The following is a 17,502-nucleotide window of genomic DNA, read 5'->3' as shown; positions in this document are numbered from 1 at the left end:
CTATAACATTTGATGACTTGAAGTTGAGTAGTTTGAATTCAAACTAAGGATCTTACTTCAAATTAGTATTATATGGTTGTTGGTAAATAAGTAGGGCCATTGGCTATATGCAATGGCAGCTTATTGCAGCTTATTTATTCAGCTACATAGTTTAGTATTTGCTTGAGGGGTATAAGAAACAAAGTGAATAATATTTGCATTAAAATATATTTAAAATAGATTTGCATGGTTTCATTTTTAAGAATGTGACTTTCATGCAGTTCATTGGAACTAGTTAGCTAGTTTATTGGAAATTAGTCATAACACTTTTATAGAGTTGATTTATAGCAGTGATAATAATGGGCATGTCTCTACTTGGACACCTTTGTTCTATATTAAAAACCCACAAAAACTGCAATAACAAAATAAAACAAATGGTATAATAAACCGCACACACAAGAGCGCACATATCTATATTTGCCTGACAAAAAATAATAGTCATATAATAAAGCCCCTCAAGCACACTCCATTATCTCAATGTCCCAAACACCCAGTACAAAAGACGGGTTGATACAGAAAGCTATCAAATCTGAGTTTTGTCAGACCAAGGAGGGAAGCTAGTCATGGGATCCTCATGGAGAACGTGCTGCCAGTCGTCTCCTGGTGTGCATTACAAATTCTTTTGTGGTTAAGTGGTTGCTCAAGGAATTAATAATGATATCTAGAGCCTTTCATTTCTGTCACAGGTTTCATTCTGATCTAGTCCAGCAGTCATTGGCAGTCATTGTCAACTGGTGGCTATGTGGCCTGTATAAAACAAGTTGGTGGTCTTGGCCTAGTTGCTGTTCACAATTGGTGCTAACTAGCACTTATGTTAGCAGAGAGGCCAGAGACTGAATGGACATGGAAACTAGGAAGTAGACTGTGGCATTTTGGCATGACAGTATGTGGAAGTTTGTGGTGCCTGTAGGTGTGCTGTATGTGTTTTATGGATGAATAGAGAACTTCACTTTACCAGGCTGTCAGTCTGGCACCTTTCACAGAATTAAATTCCAGTAGGTCCTGATTCAGCAAACAATACCTTTTCAGGAAAGCACTTAAGCATATACTTAAGCATCTATTTAAACCCCATTAACTTCTGTTCGTAAGGACTCTGCTGAATCTGGGTTCTAGATTGTAACTTGTACCTCTTTGGTTATTTAAGTACCTTATTTGTGCACGTATCCACCATGGCTAAAGCTGAGTGTCTTTCAGGGAGGTCACGGAAGTCACGGATTCCTTGATTTTCCAGGACTTCCGTGACTTTGCAGTGGCCGACGTGGCTGACCCCAGTGCCTCCCGAGCAGCTGGGGCGGCCCGGGGCCAGCCGCACTGGCCACTGCTCAGGTGGCCCCAGGCCTCTGGTCCCAGGTGCAGCCCGGAGCAGCAGTCCAGAAGCAGCAGCAGGGCCCCTGGCTCCTGCCCCTCTCCCGGAGCAGCAGTGGCAGGGTGGCCCTGGGCTGTTTACCTCCCCACCCCCCACCACCTCCCCTGAGCAACAGCATTGGTGGGGCCCCGGGCCATCCCACCCCAGCAGTGACAGGGCTTGGAGCACCCACCTTCCAGAGCAGCAGTGTCCACAGGAGTGCACCCCGGACCCTCACACACACCACTTAAGATTTAGTTAGGTATATTTTTAGTAAAAGTCAAGGATGGATTAGGGGTTGTGACTTTTTGTTTATTTCCCATGACCTGTCCATGACTTTTTTACTAAAAATACCCATGCCTTATCGTAGCCTTAAACATGGGTCTTCTGATTGGCTAATAAAAATACACTGACACCTGGGATGTAGAACTGCAAAATCCATAGTTTTTTTTATAACTGATGAATATGTCCTGGTTTATTATATTTATCAAATCTAATTGTCTGTAATTAATATTTTATATATAATAATCTCTAAAAAGGAGACCTTTAAATTGTCTTGATTTAAAGAAAAAGTGGTCAAATTTCCAGCTGTATGATTGTAGTTGTTCTAATAAACAACACCAGATAAAAATAAGCATGTGTTTCACCGTATGTATCTGGAACAGGCCATTTATTTTAAACTTCATGATGTGTAGTTTTGAACTTCACATCAGATCTAAAAAGTAAAGGCTGTTAACAACATCTTTAATGTATTGAACATCATGCAGTGTATTTTAATTTTTTACATTTTTCCTTTTCATCTTAGTGTTGACAGTGTGTCCAAAAGGGAGATTATTGGGATATTTTCTATAGGGAAAACACATTTCTTGGATATTGGCATAAGAGCAATTATCTATGTTCTTAGGAAAGACTAGAGCTAATGGTGGAAGGTAGAATCAGTGCAAGTGGTTAATAATACAACTCCAATGGTATGCATTTGCAATTTAAAAAGAACAAAACATAGATAAAAGTTAATTTGTGATAATGTTTATATAAATAGTAAGATTCCCAAGTGTAGGCTGGGGTTTTTTTGCCCTTTTTTTTAATGCATCTTTTAAAAATTACAACTGAAGTATACTGTTTATTGCAAAGCACTTAGGGATCATCAGCTAATCAGACTTCTGCACTGGCAGAATATTCCTAACACTATAATTTTGCAGTTTGATTACATCATGCTGTTTTCCTAACTACTCTTACTGCTGGGTTATCATCTCTCGTCTGCCAAAAGGAGTTTCTTTGTTTTTCACTAGGGGAGTACAGATCTTCATTCTATATGACTTTTCCAGAGTTAGTGGTGTATGGTTTCGTAGTCTTGTCCATTCAAACCACATATTGTCTTGTTACAAATCATGTGATATCCTTGTCCCATTGTGTTTCACACCTCCCTCTCTTGCAAATAGAGATCCGCAGGAAAAGTCAGAACAATGGCCCCTGTGCAACAGAGCACTTAAGTCATGATTACTTTAAGCATGTACTTGCATCCTGTTAATTTTAGGGAGATTTGATACTTGCTGAAAGTTGAGAGCCAGTGCTTTTTTGAACCAGGACCTAAATTAGCTACAACATAATTTGTGTGACCATCATTTAAAGGCCACCCCTCTTGTAACAAACAGATCATTTTATCTCACAAAAATCAATCTTTTAATAGGTTCAGATGAATTTGTCAAAGAAACATTCATATGATGGCACAGTACGCACTAAAATTTATGGGCCAGACTCTTGCTCTGGCTGCAAATTTTATGAAAGCTCAAGCCCCCATAAAACTGCCTTATAGAGATTGCTGGAGATTGCTCCTGCGGGGGGCGGAAGGGGTGTAGAGCATGTGTCAGGAGGAGGTAAGAAGGTGGGATGGGTGTCTAAAGGCTTGTTTATACTGGCAATTAACAGCGCTGCAACTTTCTTGCTCCAGGGTGTGAAAAAACACCCCCCCTGAACACAGCAGGTTGCAGCGCCATAAAGCACCAGTGTAAACAGTACCCCAGCACTGGGAGCTATGCCCCTTATTGAGGTGGGTTTTTTAGGCACATTAAAGCACTGCCAGTGTAAACTAGCTCTTACTCTGCATGATCCCTGTGTGGGGCAGCACTCCCTGAGGGACTATTGCAGCCAGCACAATTAAGACTAACCCTTAATCTGCTGTAAATTATGTTAGGTGATGGTTCTTGTTTAAGAAATTTAGTACACAATAACTATGAATTACTAGCTATGTCTGGTTTTAGAGTAGCAGCCGTGTTAGTCTTTATCTGCAAAAAGAAGAGGAGGACTTGTGGCACCTTAGAGACTAACAAATTTATTTGAGCATAAGCTTTCGTGAGCTACAGCTCACTTCATCAGATGCATTCAGTGGAAAATACAGTGGGGAGATTTATATACACAGAGAACATGAAACAGTGGGTGTTACTGTACACACTGTAAGGAGAGTGATCAGGTAAGGTGAGCTATTACCAGCAGGAGAGTGGGGTTGGGGGGTGAATCTTTTGTAGTGATAATCAAGGTGGGCCATTTCCAGCAGTTGACAAAAATGTCTGAGGAACGGGGGGGATGGGAGGGAGGGAATAAACATGGGGAAATAGTTTTACTTTGTGTAATGACCCATCCACTCCCAGTCTTTGAAACCTAAGTTAATTGTATCCAGTTTGCAAATTAATTCCAATTCAGCAGTCTCTCCTTGGTGTCTGTTTTTGAAGTTTTTTTTTGTTGAAGAATTGCCACTTTTAGGTCTGTAATCGAGTGACCAAAGAGATTGAAATGTTCTCCGACTGGTTTTTAAATGTTATAATTCTTGAGTCCAACAGACTCCAAGGAGAGACCGCAATAAATTAGTTTCTGGGTAGAACGTGTTATCTATTTATCTGTCTGTGTGTAGATCTCTCTAATTTTTTTGGCTTTTAGCCTGTTGACTTCAATAGACTAGAACCTCTTTTTATATTGTATTTAGTTAGGTTTTTTGTTTTATTTTTAAGTTTTGGGGGTTTTTTATGCAGGATTACCAACCTAATAATGAAGGCAAAGTATAAAATATAATTTTTTAAAGTTTGAAATAAAACAAATATTGCAATGATTAGTTACTATAGTCAATCAGTAATAGGTTGACTAATTACTCTATTCATGTTACTTTTGTTTCCAAGTCATGGCTATTATACTCCTCATCTTTTCACAAGCATGTTTTGATGTCTGTCTCATTATCTCTTTGCTGTTCTCCCTTTTCCTCAGTCTTGTGCTGTTTTAATTCTCGTACAACTATGCTTACAGAAGGAAAATGAAATATTTAAAATATATCTAACAGAAAAATCTAGGAATGCTGACACTTACTCATGTGAGTAGTTCCGCTGACTCCAATGGGACTACCTAGCATGAAAAATGATTACTCAATAGAGTGTGTTTTCATGGGACCAGGTCCATTGTTTCTCCTAATTTTAATCATAACACTACTGTTGCTGCCAAAGAGATTGGCTTTATGCTTGTGCTGTCAGCATGCTTAACTTCTCTGACCCTGTGTTGAATTGGCGCTTCAGTGGACTAAGGGGTGTAGTGGTTCACTAGTCTTTAACCTCTGGAGATTTTTATTAACGGCTGACTTAGCTCACCAGTGAAAATGAGTTTAGAGGTTTTGATACAGTCTCCAGTGTATGTTTAACCACATCAAAAGGGACTGTACAATTCAGCATCATTTAATGTCTGTGATCTGAGGAAACAAGAGCCTAGAACAGCGGAGATGTGTCCTAATTGAGGTGCATTGGCAGAGCTACATGAGCAGTGTAGCACAGCTCCTTGTTCACATTATGCTATTGCCCGAGCTATTCTTTGGTCACTTTTATGAGCATCAGCATTAACCCACATCTCCAGGAAGTATTGCTACCTTCTACTTGTAATTTACAGGAGGTGGGTTTTTTTGTTATGTTTTATTAGTTACATAGTGCCATAAGAGTATGTGATGTGTAGAGTACAGTTGCCTTCAGACTAACCAAACTTCTTGAAGGTTCTGCATTAGTTAAAAATGACATTTTTGCCAGTTGATCAAGTTGCTTCAAATTCTGGAATCTTTCACTAATTTTGAATTAAGGTTTGGATAAAGGTTAATTTGATGTGACCTGATGTGATTAGACTAAAGAAAGCTCCTAACTCCCTCATATCCCCATCCTCGTCTACTCACACACATATTTTTGACTGTTTGGCTGTTTTACTTTGCAGAACTGTTTCTCTGCCTTAAAGAATTCCAAATATTTTCTTTCCTGGCTTTTTGTTTTTAAATTTTTTTAATTCAACTGTGATCTTCGGCCCTGATCCTGTAAACTCACACATGCTTAATTTAGCCTCTGTGGTATCCCTAGCCTTTGTTTGCCAGAAACTGGAAATAGGTGACAGGGGATGCGTCACTTGATTACCTGTTCTGTTCATTCCCTCTGGGGCACCTGGCACTGGTCACTGTCAGAAGACAGAATACTGGCTAGATGAACCTTTGGTCTGACCCATTATTGCTGTTCTTATGTTTACTACCACTGGACTACTCACAAGAGCATATGTGAAAAGGTTTGCAGTATCAGGGTACTTAGCAAATATTGGTAGAGTAAGAAAACACTAACGCTGATAATTTTTAACCAATATTAATGCACGTTTTGTTCACTATGTGTACGTACAGTCCATGTTAATCAAAAATAGATTCAGCTAATTTCTGTGCTTTAAAAGAGCAAACTTGCATTCTCTGAATAATCAGTGTTTACAAAAATATTTTGCAGAAAACTCTTTCAGGACTGTGCATGCATGTGTGTGAAGAGAATTGAGACCAAAAAATAATTAAATGGGGAACCTTTTGTAATTATACAGTAACAACTTACCACTTTTCAGAACAAGAATATGAACTGATGACTTTCTTTGGACAGTTGTTTGAAGCCAAAACCTGAGGCAATGCCCAAAGCAATTAAAATACAGTTTTTGAAATGCACAGATAAAGAAACTTGTGAGGAAGATAATAATCAAGCACTACCAGATTTATATGTACTTCACTGTACCCCTTAAGTGTGTGAACAAATGGTTGTGGAATGAATAAAAAGGACATGTGAGCAACATGGGCCTACAACTTACAATTCGATATGTGCACATCTGCACTTCATCACTGATGGGAAATGCCATTTCTTTGGCGAAACTAGTGAGGTGGGCACTTTAAGAACAGAGTGACATTGCATTAAGAAATAGCTTCACATTCACTGCCAGTGCTTACATCGGTGGATGACATTCACCCGCCGACATAGCTTCTGCTTCTTGTCGAGGTGAAGTAATTCTGCCGACAAGAGAGCTCTATCCTGTTGGCATAGTGCAGACGCGCTACAGCTGCATCAGTGCAGCTTTGTTGATGTAGCATTGTAGTGTAGACATACCCTGAGATCCAGACAGGACACAGGCCGAATCCACAAAGGGACTTAAGTATAGCAGTGCCTAACTTTTTTAGGTGTCTGGCCACCCAGTGGAATCTAGAAACCCTGAATTAGTTGCTCAGGTGAGATAGACAGGGGAACATCTAGTTTCACCTAGTTTGAGGATCCCATGTGGCCCCTATACTGAGGGGTTGTGTGCATGCCCAGAGCCCAAAACATAGGTGATTAGGGGACATCTACAGCAGAAATTTAGGCACCATTGGATTTTAGGCACCTCTGAGGGCTAGGTGGCAGTTTAATGGGGATTGTGAGGTTCTCAATGGTGCCTACTTTTTGGATTTTAGGTACCTAAATCCTTTTGTGACTCTGGGCCTCAGTTGCTTCCTGGCTATTTTGTAATCTAGGAAATATTCTCCTTTAAGCAACTGTAATGAGCCTTTCAGCTTCTAACCATACATTTAATTGTTGTTCTGCTGATATAAAATTGCATAATAATATGAGTTCCTGAATGGGTTAATTATTGTGATATTTAAGGACATGCAAGTTTTTAGAGGCTGGTTATGTTGGTAGACTAAAAAACAGGTTTTATGTAAAATGAATCCGATCTATAAAATGAATCTCCAATTTCACCCTGGAAGTAAAAGATCGTAATCAGAATAAATGCCCATTATGAAAATTAAAATAAGAACACAAAACCAGAAATTAATTTTGATTACCAGTATACATCCTATCTAAATGGTACATTGAAAATGAGAGGTGAGATGAACAATCGAGAAATCTGTGAGAGAGCAATGAATTCCATCATATTAAAGCTTTTCATTTTGATAAAAGCAACAAAATTGACAAAACACTTAGGTGGAAAAGACATAACAATGTTATCAGAAATCCTGTCTAGCCAACGCACAATAGTATAATCTTGCTGAAATAAGTGAAGAATTTGTAGAGTATATTTGAGTCCTATATAGTTTAGAAAGGGGAGATTATCTGCCTATGTTCTTTATATTGGTGCACACCATTATTAGAATGCCTCCAAAATCTCATTAGACCAGTAGTCCGCTTTCCCTGCCTCCTGAAGCAGTAGAAGCTATTTTTTTTAAAGTATTCACTTTCTCTCTACTTACCTGTCTCCTGCTTCTCTCTCTCTCTCTCTCTCTCTCTCTCTCTCTCCCTTTTTGCCTTCACTGCTTTTTCTTTCTTTTCCTTTTTTGCTGTTCAAAATAGCAGCTGGGCAATAATAGTTGGAAGTAAATTTAACACTTTGTTCTGAGGGCAGAGAGATTTGTGGTCCTTCATTACTGGTGCTGAGTTTCAAAGCTTTGGCCTTGTTTCCAAATAAGACTTTTCACCTACTCTCAGGAACTGCAATTTTGAACTTGGCTGCTTCATAGTTCCTGAGGAATGTTGAGGGAAATCTTTGTCTTAGAAAGCATCTGTGGTGCATTGGGCCAATTCCATAGAAGGCCTTGAAGTTCAGCACAAAGGTGTTGAATGCTGTCTTTAGCTAACAAATCTGGGCCTGATCCTGATCCCATTGCCATCAATAGTAAAACTCTCATTGACTCCATATTGATGATTTTGAGCATTTTGATGATTGACTACATTTATTTGACAGCTTCTTAAAAATACCTTCATGTTTCCATTTTAATTGTATATACTGTGGCACAGGGTAAGAATTACACAAATTTTGGATAAGATTAACATGTTTTCTTTCTAAAATAACAAATGGTAATTTATGTTGTAGCTCTACATTTAATGTACAGGAAAAAACAAGCTCAGTTGCTGTGACTCCATAGTTAGAGGAACAGCCAGCATACATTATTGAACTATCCCTGAAAAATACATGTTGTAGCACAGTTTTTTTTAAAAAAAGTATCTATTTAAGAATCTATATCTTAATAGTCATAACTGCCCCCGTAGCTTGCTATCCTTCTAATGTTTTTATCCAGGATAAAACAGTTTTGCAGCTTTTTATATGTTAGATTGTTTAACTAAATTCTTCAGAACATCTAATTAGGTGGTTTTGTGATTCATCACTGGAGTTCTTAGGTTTGGTAGATTGTGATCTAGTTTAAATGTTCACTTCCGGTATGAGGCATAAGTGTTAATCACATGAATAGTTGCATGTATGTCAGTAGAAAAATTTTCATGACGGAGGATTGCTTGCATGAGTAGGTGCTGCAGACTGAGCCTTTATCAAGTCAACAATCTGTATTGTTTTTACAATGTATGCTGAGTGTATTTAGGTCTTTTCTGAGTTAAATAACCTTAAATTGAAATAGTTTAATTCATGAATGTTGATAATTATTAAGCAGACATTCTAAGCATATTAGTATTTTGCTCCCAGATTGTCTGCCTTTGGGTAGTTCTTAATAACATTAGTAACCAGAAAAGTTAGCTTGGAAGTTTGAGGATAGAAGTATTGCTCCTACACCAAAAGCACAGCATGACAATTACATAACTTTTAAGAGAATCATGATTTCTTATTTTGCTACATTTATCATTTTGGAGGCTGAGTCAGTACTCTTTCCACAGAAGCATATGGAATAGATTTCTTATTAGTATTATGATGGCTTGTAGTTGTAAATATTGCAAAAGGAAAACATATAGAGGCTCCTTGGAATAATATGTCTAAGTTCATGTTGAGTGTTTCACCTGTGCATGAAAAGTAATATAGGATGGTATTTTGCCATTACATTTATATAGTGTAACACCGGTGTATTTGATCTTCTCAGAGAGATCAGTACATTAATTTTTCTTAAATTCATCTAAAACTTGTTCAGCAGTGAGGTCCAAATTGAACTAATTACTGTATCATGGGTCAGTTGGTCCATGTGGGATCTTGTCTTCTGAGCTTCTAACAATCAATTTTAATAATTCATACTCAATTGGCACTTCAGCAGCCATTAGGGATATCAGTCTATTCTGGTTGTGTTTTATTCAGGGATATATATGCTTATATTGTGATTTTTATTTATTTGTTTTATTTTTATATTATTTGGTTACCTAAAGTTAGCCATTTGGAAAACTTCACAAACAAATTATTTTTTAAGAATCATTGATGAACCTACTCTTCAGTGGGATTTTTAATGTTAGTTTTGATTTAAACCCTACTTGAATATACACACAGTAAATTCTTGTGTGGGAGCAAGACAATGTACCTGAATGAGTAAATGAAAATTTTAGGCTTACGAATTTTTTTTAAAAAAACTTCTTTGATGTTAGTGCACAGTTTTAGCTCCTCTAGACATTCCTGAAAACATAGTTCCCCTGTTCCCCTTTAAACCATAAATTGTGCAGATCTAAATATAGACAGAATTTGCCCGAGAAGGTTCAGAACCACTTTAAAAGGGAAAAAGTGTTTTCAGGTGTTTTGTTTAACATGGACAGATAAACACAATGAGCCAGCTGCAGCTGAAATAAACAAAATGCAGGTAGAGGTAGGTACAAAGGTTGTTTAAAGCTCACATTTGCAGTTTCCCAACCCTGATGCTGCTCTGCACAGGGCCATCTTGAAGGCAGTTCTAATATATGCCAGGTTATAAAGGCAAGTTAAACACAAGTCAAAATACAGCCAAGGTTTGGTGTGGTTCAGCTGCATGGAGTTGGGCCCCCGTCTTTTTGCCATGCCTACTTTTCTGCAGTACACTGATTGCAGGGAGGGGTGTATGACATAGGTGCCCGTATATCACATCTATGTCACTGGAGTATCATCCTTGTATTAAGGTGGTTTTCTCTAGATGATTGGCTAAATTTGCTCTCGACCCAGATTATGTCCCTGGAGTGCTGTAAAGCAGCTACACTATAGCAGAGAATTAGGCCATTATTTTTAAGGTTGTACAAATTGAGCTTTAATATATTGTTAGATGTTTCGTCACAGTCGCTAAAACTAACATTTGAAATGTTTAAAGTTCTCCATAGTGGTGATTAAGATGAATACACAGTCGTCTTAGCACTTTCATGCTTATTCATAACAAGATATAGTGCCTCCTGCAACTTGATTGTCTTTACCGCTTCAATCACTGATTTTTTTCCCTTCATTCTGCAGAAGAATAAAAACATTATTATCAAAGGCCATGCTAATGGTCTTTTCATTCACCATCGGCTTTATAAGCAGGAACCTAAATGTATCTGAAAATATTTAGCAGAAACCACTTAGCACCAAGTTGGTCAAAGAAGGAGGAAAAGGGGCGGTAGCATTGACTGCGCTTATTATTAAAGAGAGACTGACAGTTTGAGCAAATGCATCTCCCTTTATTAAAGTGCATTATTACTTTTGATAAAAACAGTTTTGTCTTGTATACTAACTGCTTGAGAATGCTCTACAGCAGTGGTTCCCAAACTTGTTCCGCCGCTTGTGCAGAGAAAACCCCTGCCGGGCCAGGCCGGTTTGTTTACCTGCTGCGTCCGCAGGTTCGGCCGATCACGGCTCCCAGTGGCCGCGATTCGCTGATCCAGGCCAATAGGAGCTGCTGGAAGCGGCGCAGGCTGGGGGACATACTGGCCGCCACTTCCAGCAGCTCCCATTGGCCTGAAGCAGCGAACTGCGGCCATTGCAAGCCACGATCGGCGAATCTGCGGATGCGGCAGGTAAACAAACCAGCCCAGCCTGGCAGGGGCTTTTCCTCCACAAGCAGCGTAACAAGTTTGGGAACCACTGCATTATAGTAAATATTGCAAATTAGCTCATAGGTAAGCACTCAGCAGTGCTTCCTGTGCTCTCATTGTACAAATGTAATTTAGCAACAGTTTAACCTGGGCATGGAGGAGGAAGGTGCCTGATTCAAATGAAGAAGAGAACGAAATCTATAGAGGGGCATAGGCTGGGACCTGAAGTTCTGTGGAAAAAATAGCATGTGGTCATATTGTAATGCCTAGTTTTTAAATTAGGGCCAAATTAAGTAGCACAGGCAACCTTAATTCTAGCATTTCCTAACTTTTGAGTGCTTGACTTTGCAACCCTGATTATGTTCTTTTAACATAGGTTTTGTGTGTGTGTAATGATATATATATATATATATATATATATATATATATATATATATATATATATATATATACACACTCATTAAACAATAGGGAACAAAGTTTGTCTGTCTTTGTACTTATAAACATATTGTGCTATTTTTCATTAGCCTGTACAGCATGGGCTGTACCTCAGTGTGGTTTCAGAATGATACAGGATATGTGCCAAGAAAGTTAATGTGCCATAGTCTGATAGCCAACAGCTGATACTGTTACTTTTTATTTTAAGCTTACTCTTGGTTTTTTAGCTATGCTGTATTTTCCATCCACAACTGAGTAAAATGGTGTAAAATATATTAAATAAAACCTACCCTCACCACCATTTTTCTTTTGATTTCACTCCTAATAATGTCAGTTTAGATTTTCAGCTGTTTGTTTAACTTCTCATGCAGGAATATGTAATGATTAATATGGCACAATTTTTGCTAGTCACAGTACCTCAGCATCTTTTATCTTACTGGGGTGAAACCACTGTGCTGAAGGGCTGTCTCAAAACTTCGCCACACTTGAACAATGCAAGATGGTGAGGACATGAACCATTAGACAAATCCATCCTTGCATCACCTTTCCACCATGATAGGACTTCTAAAAGTCTGTTGTCCCTGAAAACTTTATTCTACGTGTGTCTGCAAGACTTGTTGCCACTCACTCCTCTCCTAAAATCTTGTACTTGGGACTTCTACATCAGAAGTTCAATAGAAATTATTAATTAAGCTTGTGAAGTAATAATCCTTAATGCTAAACACTGATAATGTAAACAAGTCTCATTTACATAAATATTTTTGTTGTGTTCTTTCTGATACATAAACAATTTACCTCACAATTACCTTTTTAAATCTTAATATTACAAAATGCAAGGTTTTAATGGCTAAGTCAGCTTTCTATGTAGATTACACTCAGTATACTGATCTCTGTTTAATGCCATTAACCAAACAGTATTTTCCTAATGACTTCTGTTTTAAGATGACTAATCAGGATTTTTAAATTGGCAAATTGCTACTATATACATCCCTTGTAAGCAAATATGCAAACACTTGCTGCCATTGCTTTTTGAGAGGTAGGAGGGAGTTTGGATGGAAGTAGTTGACTTTTTCACTGCCTGTTGCAACTTTAGGCCGAAAATGGGAAAATTCAAGGCAAGAAGGTATCCTGTCATCAGGCCTATGCCTGCTCCATGCTTCCTAGGGCTCCAAGAGTCAATATTTGATTTGGATGACTTTCTCCAAGAAGTACTCTGATCATACTTCTCAATGAGAGTAGCTGAAGTACTCTGTTAACAAGCGGATTCACAATCTGTAATAGTTCAATGGAACGTAATTTAGCACCTGCTATGGTGGAAGAAAGGTGGTATTTCTCTGTTTTCAATAGCCAGGATATAAGCTTGTATTCCTTGTACTGGGGCATGTCAATATCTATTTATGTTTTTGGTCACTGATGCACTGTCTTCCTTTGCCCTTTTTTTTGTCACAGATGATCAGAAAACCATAGAAATCCTTGGGAACTTTGGGGAAGGAACAAAATTTTCAATGCCAGAGTGTCAGCCCTTGTGGTTAATGATGCAACTAACACTGAATGGTCATAATGACCTACTTGGTCATCTGTTTTATGGCCTTTTGATGAGTTGAATTAATATGCAAGCATGTTTTAGAATTTGAATCCAGGAACTTCTGTCTTGCCAGGAAACTTGGGAGGATTCTGATCTTAGTCTGAAGGAGACAATAGTCTGTTCAGGACTGGTGGTGTTTCTTGTTTTTGCTATATCCACTGCCAGTTTGAAAATCGGGTCTAGGATGTTGATCACCGTGAATGTAGGACCAGAGATAACCTGTGGAAAAATTAAAGATGCCCACTGCATTTTCCAGATCCTGAGTAGAGCTGTCTTTTCCTTTGCTGTTTAGAGAGAACTAATACATCTCAAACCATACTTCTAAAAATAAATAAAAAGAGGCTGTCAGTATAGCTTAGATTTAACTGAATGTGTTCACGGACAGGAAGGGAAAGGTGCAAAATGGTTATTGATCAAACAATTACTTGCAACCTTAAGGAATTTCCAAAAATTAAACCTTAATTGATCTCATAGTGGGGAAGTTATTCTAGTCATTAACAATTTTAGTCATATAATACAAGACTAAATGACAGAGGCCAGGTAGACCAAAAAGTCTATTTTAAAATCAATTCAAACAGTGATTGGGATCTTGGCTTTGCAGAGGTGAGATGTGTTCATTCCTGATTAATTATAAATCTGATTTCTAAAGAAGGCGTTAAGCTTCAAACTGCTTAAATGTCTCTAACCTTTTTATTCATTTCACATCTTGTATCCTTTGGATCTGTATTTGAGTTGATCTCAAGCTGCAAAATTCAGCTACAGATTTAAACCAACCCCATATTTTGAGTGTGAAGTTTAGTTTGGGCCAATGTCTCATTTGTATGAGTGAGCGAACAATTACATTTTTCTTAGTATGATTTGGATAAGAGTTTTGACAGGTAGAAGAAAAGTTTCCTTGCAGGTTTTTGATTCCTACTGTAAACTCTACTAGTGATAGACTTTGGCATGCTGGGAGTGTTTTTCATCCTAGCTGTGATAGAATATTCATCTCTATCTCTTGGAAATAACTTGTACTAATTCCTTGTGCCAAAATACCAAACTTTCTGTATATTGAAGTTTTATTTCTTGAACACGTAACTCTACCAGTCTTTCTAGAGTCGCTAGGTATCCGTTTTTTTACCAGAACGCCCAGTCGAAAAGAGATCCTGGTGGCTCTGATCACCCCCTCCCACACCCTTACCCCAGCCCGGAGCCCCCTCCTGCACCCTGAACCCCTCATTTCTGGGCCCATCCCACAGCCTGCACCCCCAGCTAGAGTCCTCACCCCCTCCCGCACCCCAACCCCTTGCCCCAGCCCAGTGAAAGTGAATGAGGGTGGGGAAGAGCAAGCGATGGAGAGAGAGGGGCTAGCATGAATGGGGGGTGGAGCCTCAGAAAAGGGGTGGGGTAAGGACAGGTCCTCATTGAATCATGGATTTTAAGGTCAGAAGGGACCATTATAATAATCTAGTCTGACCTCCTGCACAACACAGGCCACAGAATCTCACCCACCAACTCCTGTAACAAACCCCTAACGTATGTCTGAGCTATTGAAGTCCTCAAATCCTGGTTTAAAGACTTCAGGGTGCAGAGAATCCTCCAGCAAGTGACCCGTGCCCCACGCTGCAGAGGAAGGCGAAAAACTGCCATGGCCTTTGCCAATCTGCCCTGGAGGAAAATTCCTTCCCTATCCCAAATATGGTGATCAGCTAAACCCTGAGCATGTGGGAAGATTCATCGAAGGAACGGGGCAAGGGTGTTCGGTTTTGTGCAATTAGAAAGTTGGCAACCCTAATTCTTACATGAGTAAGGGTAAGAGAAGGCCATGTAAGGTTCCCAACAACAAAAAAATGCAAGTACCTGGTTGGGCTTCTGAGGGAAAGACAGCAGTATAGTAAGTAGCTTGACTCTGCAACCTCCTGCATATGGTGAATCTGCCACACCAATTCTGCATAGCCCTGCAACAACGGTTTCGGCTGAAACTAAATCCCTGGGTTTCAGCTTCAGCTTATGTTGAGCAGGTATCTGGATCTCTTGCCTGAAGTTTTTGAACTGGCTATCGCTCAGTCTGAAGTTGTTTTCAGCTCAGGGAGCCCAGCATTTATTAAAACAAAACACGACAAAAATCTTACCAGTTGTAAAATGCTGAATCAGTTTCTCTGCTGAAAGCAGACAGCAGAGGGAACATCTCAGAGGTCTCTCCTGCCTAAAAATGCAGGTTAATGAAAACATTCAGAATAACCCATAGTAGTATTGTGCAATTATCATAACCTCATACCATATTTGCTTTTTTAATTTGCTTTCATTCATATGTCTTTCTCTGCTGTCTTTAAACTGGCAATGGCTCAGCCTAGAGCGGCTTTCAGCTCACAGAATCTGTCAACTTTTTAAAACTGTGTGAATGCAACAGGAATGATTTGGGGAAGAGGGGGGAAGGTTCTTTTTCTTTTTAAACAAAGGTCATTTTTTTTCTGAGCTGAAAGAACCACTGTCCAAGCCACAGCCACTTCAGAGACTCAGACTGCAAGACACTAACTGAAACTGAAAAGGTCAATTTTAACAGAATGGATATTTTTAGGATTTTGGGGCTTCTGATGCTTTTAAGACACTTTTGATATTAAAGGCTAAATTTTGCTACTCTTACTCATGTCTGTAAACACATGTATTCACACGAGGTCCCAATGTTGCTCTAAATGAATAAAATTTGTGTGTCTTAAAATAAACCCAACTGCACGATCATAAGTATGCACTCTAAACCAGCATTTCTCAAATGTGGCCACCAGGGGCTTTTCATGCAGTCACAAAAAGCTCTTGGGTGGTGATGGGCAGGGGGGCAAATTATCGGCCTTCCCCCCCCCCCTTGTTGCTCCTGCATGCACTGCCCTGCATCACCTGTGGAGGGCAGTGCATACAGCACAATGCTGACCGCTGGTCCCATGGGCTCCAACCCCAGACTTCAGCTGCACAGCCCCCAGCTCTGACCACACAGTATGTGCGCTGACTCCCGGCTCTGGCCATGCAGGCTCAGCCCAATCGCCCTGGGCCCCCACTACCTTCCCTTGCCCCGCATTCATCACCCCTGGCCTTGCTGCCACTTCCTGTGCCCCCCAGGCTTAATTTGTCCTGGGGCTTGCTGAGAAAAGAGATATTAACAAACATACAAGTATCACTTTTCACAGCAGACTTAATAGCTAGCTCAGAGGCTGTGATGATTGCATGTTTGCTAGTATCACTTATCAGAGCCTTCCAGCTAGCTAGTAAGTCTGCTGTGAAAAGTGATATTAACAAACATACAAATATCACTTTTCATGGCATTATTTTTACTACTGAGTCTGCAAAAAAAAAACCTACATAAATAAATTACAATGATTTGAATGTGTATATGAGCATATTTATTTGCTTTTCCTAAAATAAGTGTTTTAGGGAAAAGTATCAGCATGGCCACCAGCAAGAGCTGGAGGCCATACTCTGAGGCCACCAAAAAATTTGTTGTGAGAACCCCTGTTCCAAACAGTAGTAATACTTAACGTTTACAGAGCTTTACCTCTTCAAAGTGCTCAACAAACCTTAACTAAGTGTTTGAGCAAGCATGAGGCCAGTCCTTACCAAACCGCTAATACGCCAAACCTTATTTAATGAATATGGCCATATTTTTCAGAACTAGGTGCCTAAAGATAGGGAGATGGTGAAGATTTTCGGTTAGATGCCTAACTCCCATTGATTTTTTTTTCCATGCAGTTTAGGCACCCAACTTCCATTTGTGTTTTTGAAAACTCCCCCTGGTTCCTAAATTTGTATTTAGGTACCGGTATCTATGTAAAAGTGACCTCATTTTCAGTGGAGTGAACAAACATAATCCCATTAACTTCAGTGGAATTTATGGATATTCAGTACAAAAATCAGACCACTTTTTTGTTTGTTTCAATTAATAATAATAATAATGATAAAATTTAGTTCTTTTTTTAGCACTTTTCATCCAGAGATCTCCACATGTTTTGCAAAGGAGGGTAAATGTCATTATCCCATTTTTACAGATGGGGAAACTTAAGTAAATATATATATGAGCAAGACAAAATGTAACTCTTGGCCTGCAGTTATGA

The 17,502-nt window shown here is 39.1% G+C and overlaps 1 protein-coding gene and 2 long non-coding RNA genes across 4 annotated transcripts in view; 2 read left to right on the top strand and 1 right to left on the bottom strand.

The window, feature by feature from the left end:
• Nucleotides 1-17,502, top strand: part of ST8SIA4 (ST8 alpha-N-acetyl-neuraminide alpha-2,8-sialyltransferase 4) — a 75,081-nt gene that overhangs the window by 54,416 nt on the left and 3,163 nt on the right. The window lies entirely within an intron of this gene.
• LOC122460159 lies at nt 5,806-9,390 on the top strand. Its single transcript, XR_006281267.1, has 2 exons — nt 5,806-8,461; nt 8,567-9,390. It is a non-coding gene; the product is annotated as an uncharacterized LOC122460159 (long non-coding RNA).
• On the bottom strand, nt 9,762-15,714 carry LOC122460158. The gene is made up of 3 exons (XR_006281266.1): nt 15,535-15,714; nt 13,143-13,744; nt 9,762-10,834 (listed from the first exon to the last, which is right to left on the bottom strand). It is a non-coding gene; the product is annotated as an uncharacterized LOC122460158 (long non-coding RNA).

The sequence above is a fragment of the Dermochelys coriacea genome, chromosome 5 (assembly GCF_009764565.3).
Source record: "Dermochelys coriacea isolate rDerCor1 chromosome 5, rDerCor1.pri.v4, whole genome shotgun sequence".
NCBI classification, from domain to species: Eukaryota; Metazoa; Chordata; order Testudines; family Dermochelyidae; genus Dermochelys; species Dermochelys coriacea.
Note: the sequence above shows the minus strand (reverse complement) of the source record. Positions and strands in the feature narration are given on the sequence as shown.